General features: G+C 40.9%; 1 protein-coding gene across 1 annotated transcript in view; it reads right to left on the minus strand.

Annotated features, from left to right (window-relative positions):
- BBX (bobby sox homolog (Drosophila)) overlaps positions 1 to 6845 on the minus strand; it is a 150503-nt gene extending 143658 nt beyond the window's left edge. The window contains exons 1-2 of the mRNA XM_014947343.1: positions 6772 to 6845; positions 6242 to 6314 (exon numbers count right to left, since the gene is read on the minus strand). The gene's annotated coding sequence lies outside the window, so the exon portion shown is untranslated. The remainder of the gene's footprint in view (positions 1 to 6241; positions 6315 to 6771) is intronic.
- Between the last annotated feature and the right edge of the window lie 238 nt (positions 6846 to 7083).

The raw sequence follows: 7083 nt of genomic DNA on the forward strand, positions 1-7083 counted from the left end.
CCCTTGGATGATTTGCTTCATAAAAGAAAACACAGACTGAAAAGTGAACACTTACTGTTCTGCCATAAGAGATATAACCCTAACTATTATTGTGCGACATGCCTTACCCACTGCCATTGCTGGATAACTCTTGATTGTGGAGGACATGGGTACAAATAAAATTATTAAAAACAAAACAAAACACACAAAACCCCACTAAACCCAACTAAACCAAAAAGACAGAGAATTCCTGACAAGGCACACATTCAAAAATCCTTACATAGCTGGCAGAGAAACATACTGGGGAAAAAACTGGAAGGTATACGTTGAAAGCCATCAACCCAACAGCAGTTAAGTATCTCATGGCACACTCAGCAGTAGGGTGTAGTCACCAACTGCACAACCCAGTCGCTCTCGATCAGGTTTAAGCTTTCCTCACTTGAATCCTGCCACAGGCCAGTACAGCTCTCATCAACAGTACCAAGGAGCAGGACTTCAACATGGGCACTTGGCCCTGCCATGGAGAACTCTGGATTTCAGAAGAGCAGGACGAAGCACCCCCTGAGAGTGTGGACAGCCAAAATCTTCCTGTCGCTACACCTGCATAAGAGGAGAGTAACCCCACCATCGGGCACAGAGTTAGTGTGGACTCACAATGACTCAAAGCAGACTCCACAACAATTTGCTACATATGTATTGCCTCTTAAAGAAAACAAATAATTAAAAAATTAAACAAAAAAAAGAAACCCAAACCAAAACACCAAACAGGCAGAGGAAAGACATACCTTCCTACTTCCCCTCAGCAACGGAAGGTGTAGACAGGACTTAAACTTCTTGTCAAGAGTGCTACCACTTGAATTAAGTTCCACAGATCCCATGTTGTACCAGTCCACTGAATTATTTTTATCTTTGCTGAATGAGGCGCTCTGTGACAATAAGGGTCAATAAAATGCTGTTTCTTATTTTCAGTGATGGCTACATCTTAGAAAATCTCCTATATCGAAACACTCACGTGGAAGATTACTGACAATAAAAATTCCATGCTTCCTAAACAACTGATTTTCTTAGTGTAGTCTCACAAAATCCTGTTAACTTTCCTTCCCCTCACTAAAAAATGAAATTTTGTTGTACTAGCTTTCTTTGTACTTGGATATGCCTGAAGCTAGTTTATTTTCACATGCTGAATTGTCCATGCTCATAAGAACTTGCTATTACATTATGCATTTGTGTGCTATAAAGGAAAAGGCACGAACACTGGAAGTGTCAAAACCATGCTTTTCCTCTTTCTTGATTCATTTTTCTATATAGTCAAATTTATAAATATTAAAAATAATGAAATGCTATCATTGTGAGAATACCACAATTAGGTGTTCATTCAGGCATTAAGTAAAGTATGCTTTACTCCTCAAATACAACTCCGATTTTAAAATCACAGCCAACTTATTCTCAGTAACAAAACATTAGTAATCAGCAAATCTGAGAACCTTACAGGATGAAGTATGTTTAATGGGTTTAGAAGTAAAAGTTCAAATTAGTAAGTTACCTTATTTATCACAATACTGCCAGAGTGCCAAAGTAGCTGCCTCTGACAAATCCATGTTTCATAAGAAAATTGTGATTTCACATTGGATTATGAATATGAAAAATAATTTAATTGTAAAGGAATATTTCACATGAACACATATTTTAAAAAACTTTGTTATGAAAATCCATATCTTACTTCATAAGGTTAATACAAGGAAGTTAGAATTAAATAAAAAGTGTAATATATACAGCATCTTAAATACCATGTCTAGTGGCAAAACCTCTTAAGTAAGTTCTCCTCCTACTTTAGAGACTCCTGTCAATAAATAAGCTGAACTGAAAATCAGTAACTTCACACTATTCTGAAGGGGTTTTCTTTTTAAAGCAGCGTTATGAATGAAAGTTGAGTATTAGCAAAAGATGCCCAACTGGCACAGAATTCAGTGAGACTACTCGCATGTCACAAAAGGCATTTACCAGTAAAGCTTCAGAGCAGCAGCATACACCAAGGGAAAGGACACAAAACTAAGGAATCAGACGTGGATTTTATTCCATTCCCTGCTAATGCAGCTCAGCGACTGCAGGCAAGGCTACACTCCTTCACTGCTTTGTATCTCAGATGCCTAAAACAGGGATAAAAATGATTGTTCTTTGTTTTCAGGTGTGTGACTACAGTATGGCTTGTGTACTTCACCAGACAGGACATAAGCACATGAATAAGGCAACGCCTACAACTGCCAATTATTAATAATATCATTATTATTGAGATAATAACTTGTTGGGTTTGGTGGTGTTTTTTTCTTCTTTTCCAAGTAATGCAATCTAACAGCAGCTCATCAAGCTATTCTTAAAGCTGGAGCAATCCTTACGCTGGTTCAGGTCTTACCCTTTCCAAAACTGTAAAGAATGTTAAGAGCTGTAGGAGTCTTTTATGAAATTCACATGATCAGGCTCACCAGGTGGCTGTCAGACAGAAACACTGTGTCATTACTGATCTTAAAAAAACAAACAAACAAAAAAGTAATAAAAAGGAAGTAAATCCTAATAATCTTTCAACATAAAACAGAATGAGAAAGCTTCCAACAACGATACTCCAGGAAAGAGGGGAAACACGGTAGAAAGAAAAGAAAGAAAATTAAGAATACACAAGTCAGAAAGTTGACTTTTTCCTGTTTCTTCTCAAGAATATTTTGAAATACATACAACTGGTATTTCAATCCAGCTTTACAGACTCCTAAGTTTTAAAGAAAATATAAATTACTAAGGCTACTAAGGTAAAACAGCTTTAAAACAACCTTAATTCACTCAGGAAAGCCATCCCAATATATGGGTTCCATACGATTTAACAATACAGGGAAGTGTTGTTAGTCCCCCTTTACAGGTGGCAAAGGGACACATGGCTTGGCTTCCAAGAGTAAACTCTGACCCTGGAAGCCACCAGTGGCCACAGCAGTGCTGCCGACCCCACCGGCAACTGCAGCTGGCCACCCCTACGGCAGGGTACAGGCAGTCCAACCTGGGTCCAAAATTTGGAAAGTGGCCTCTGGTTTTGACTACATCACTTGCCAGAGCTCACACAGACAGCCTGAGACACGCTCAGAAATTAAAACCAGAGTTTCAGTTCAGTTCCAACTTAAATTTATAGCACTTCCTCCACCAAGGAGCCACCTTCAGACAACGAGGGAGGCCTGAACACCACACGTGCCATGTACCATCAGAAGAGAGGACGTGTTTCACCTCCCAGGTGCCTGCATTTTCACTACAGGTGCTTTTACAGGCTCCACAGGACAGCAGAGCCTTGCACACTACGGGTCTCGTTTACCTCCCCTGCACCTTCCCCACTGCTACACATGGTGGAAGAGTAATTCTCCCCAGCTCGCTTGGTCAAAATCTCCTTTCTCCGTACCACTCTGCTACCAGCTCTGTGCCAGAAGACTGCTACACCTAATGCCATGGTGACTGAGCTTCAGAGATGTTGCGCATCTTCAGCCCAAAAAACAATGAGCAGCAGCAACCTGGAATAACTTTAAGCTCTGAACACGAGCAATCGTATCAGTGAGTTTAACAAGACTTGTCATCTGCTTAAAGATATTCACATGCTTACAGGATCCCAAGCTACGGAACCACTAATTTACGAACAAAGTATGTTAAGATCATGCTGGATGAAAAGGAAAAATGCTAGCTATAAAATAACTGCACGATTATCTCTGATATTTTACGTGGAAAACTGACATTTAGTATCTTTAATTATTCACACGCCAGCTATAAAAGGGAAAGGTTTCCTCCCTTGAATGGGAAAATAAATGTGGACAAATTCCTCTCACCATCACTCCTATACACCTTTCCTAAGCAAGCCTCCTGCTGAAACCACTGGAAGCTTTGCAGGTGACAGGTTTACAGCAAGCAGCCCCCAAAAAACCTCAAAGGCATCAACGGCAAGCTTCTTAAATATTTTGAGTTTACCTCAACACAGAAACTAGTTACCTTTCTGCTAAACCAGGTGTCTCCTTGAAATGGTTTCTCAGCTTGCTGGGCCAAGGGGGACAGTAGCATGCAAAAAACCTTTTGAGACCATGGGCCAATTTTTGTGGCATTCACAAGGCCCCTTGCTAAGCAGCTTGCCCCCTCTTAGCTTGTGATGTACTGCCACTGCACTCAGCACTTGTTAACCGAGACCAGAACCCAGGTGTCTCTCCTGTACGTCAAGATTGAATTACTAAACTCCATTCACAAATGGTTACTTTGCTGAGAACTGTACAATAAAAGAAATCTTCACTTTTACCAAAATAAAAGCTCCCTAAAGTAATGGAAGTTTCTAGTTATGTACAAATCTAATGAAGTTTCTATTCTGCCCTTAACTAGGCACATAATTTTTATCCTTTTTTTTAGGCTATGAGGAAATGTATTTCTCTGCTTCCTCTAAAGCTTCTGTTACACCCTTTTCTTCAAAAAGATACTCTACCCTTCTTTCTTTGCAATTTGTTCACCACAGCTCAACATCAGGTAAGACCTACATTTAGCACTATGCATAAGATCAAGGTCCGCTCCTCTTAAAGAGTTGTGGGGAAGATTATGATCACCACTTCATTTCTAGGACCAACTTCCAAGCATTCAAAAGACTTCCTCACATAAAACTAAAACCAGGTAACAACTAGAGATACTACCTGAAGCAAAGTTGACAAGCTATTCTTGTTCAGTACCCTTTACTATTACCCCAAATGAAGAAAAAGTCCTTGGCACTTACAGCACTCTGATTCTTACCTGAAAACACAGAAGTAAGTTCAGAAATCGATGCATTTATATTCAGCTCTGAACAACAATTTGAAGCCTATCTGTCAGTGTTTGAATCTCCCAAAGTATTTTTACTTCATAAAAGTCGTACTAATCATTCTACACAGAACACGATCCCTGTCAGTAATGCTATAAAACTGAAAGCAATGTTCTCTACGCAACTAGTCTGTCATAAAGGATTTCAGTGATTTCATTTGGTGTTTATGCTCTCAGATCTACACACATACCAAACTCACTGCCCACAAAATCCAAAAAACTGAAATTTGGGTGTAACTCTATAGGAACTGGAGAACAGGCAGAATCCTCCCTTTGAACCATCTCTCCACTGTGGTTATTCCAGCCTTAAGACTAGTTTTGTGGTCATATCACCACACCAAGACAGCTGCTCCCAACAGCCCCCTTCAAGCCAGCATGTTTGGGACCACCATTTATTCCTTATCTGATACATACTGCCTGGAAAAGGTCAAGAGTATGTTATTAATCATTCGCATTTATGAGTAGTAAGTCTATTTCAAATACATGTCTTGTCTTGTTTTTAAATTATGTACAAAATAGTACCATAAAAAAAAAATTACCTCCCACTTCCCCATTTTGGGCCAAATGCAGTTCAGTTCCACTATGGGTGATTCTATGAGAAGCACTCCAAGTGCCACTCACTTTATGCCCTCTATGAATGTGACACGCCTCCCCCCCCCCCCCCCAACTACCTCTTCTACTTCAGCTTAAAAGATGTCAAATCCCTCCAAAGGTGTCAACACTTTTCCCAGCATATAGATTAAAAAAAAAAAAAAGGTTGCGTACATGAAAGCTTAGGAATACCAGTAAATTAGTTACTAAGATTCATCTTTCAAATTGATAGGTACCTGCATTAATCAAAGCCAAAAGAAAAAACAGTAACACAGAAAGAGCATGGATAGAATTCTAATTAGCTCTCAGTTTATGTGTTAAAACTGAACCAACTCCTGTTGCAGTAGCATTACATTTCTGCTAAACTTCTCACTGATTCTTGACCTCCAAAGATTTCTATTTACCTATTCTGTTTATATTTTCATATTTTTCCTACCACTGAATTTTAAAAGGACTTTACATTGTCATTGGCTTTGACCTGTGTGTTGCACTTTACATATTCTAATGTTACTTTGTTTTAAAACTTTTGCCCTAAGTCAATCAGCAGACCATATTTACAAAACAAGGTTTAAGGAAAAAAAAAAAAAAAGTGAAGAGAGATATGAATATGCACAGCTTTTAAATTCTCAGGTTATTCAGACCCACCCTGACGTACAAACTTTGTAATCTAGCAGTTGCTATGAGCACCCGGAGAAGACATGTTTTCTGAGGCACTAAAACCTGAACAAGCATCTTCCATGTAAAAAGTGGCAGCACAAGGACCTCTGTCTTATCAACAAGCACTGGGTTCTTTTTCCGTGTGTACAGTTTACATACTTACCCAGGAAGGCAAATGGAAATTACGGACAGACGAAGATGAAGCTGTCTCAAAGCCTTTGTCATGTGATAGTGACCTATAAAGTATCAAATAAAGTCACATCATCAGCACACCATGATTTTACAATATTGCAACTCACCACAACGCCAACAAGAGGAGAGATCCCAAAACTTAAAACTTGCTTCCTCCTCACCCCCACCCCAGATAAGTTGTCACTAAAACACGATGACAGTCGCAGGAAACCGTAAGGAGCAAACAAAAGATGCACCGTGTATTTAAAGGGCATTAGGACTGGGCAAATGGAGCAAATCATTTCAGTGTGCATCGGCAGGGTGGGTTGTTTTTCCTCTGTGTCTCTTGTACACAGGGATGCATGTTTATGCGCGCACACAGACACACATATGTACACGCAGGGATGCATCACACAATTATTTACATGCACACAGCGAGAGACCCCCACGCCTTAGCAAAATAAAAAGCAGAAAGTTGACCACCATCTGCAATATACATAACAATAACCCCCGGGAACTTACACAAGTGAGCGATCAATCCCCGCGCGTGGATAAGCCAAACAACGCCAAATTAACAACAAGCAATAAACCGCCAGGCTGCAGGTACGAGATCCACCCGGGGAGACAGACCGACCGACCGACAGACAGAGGGACGGAAGGCTGCAACGCCGTAACACACAGTTTCAGGTAATGCCCGTTCGTTCCCCCCCTCCCCAGCCCGGAGTCCTGCGACCGCCCAGCCGGCCCCGCCGCCACCGCAGCCCGCGGGGAGAGCGCCGAGACCCCCGGCCGCCGCCGCGGCGGATGGGGAAGGGGCGGAGGGGAGGGGGGGGG

The sequence above is a fragment of the Calidris pugnax genome, unplaced genomic scaffold (genome assembly GCF_001431845.1).
Source record: "Calidris pugnax isolate Ruff unplaced genomic scaffold, ASM143184v1 scaffold95, whole genome shotgun sequence".
NCBI lineage: Eukaryota > Metazoa > Chordata > Aves > Charadriiformes > Scolopacidae > Calidris > Calidris pugnax.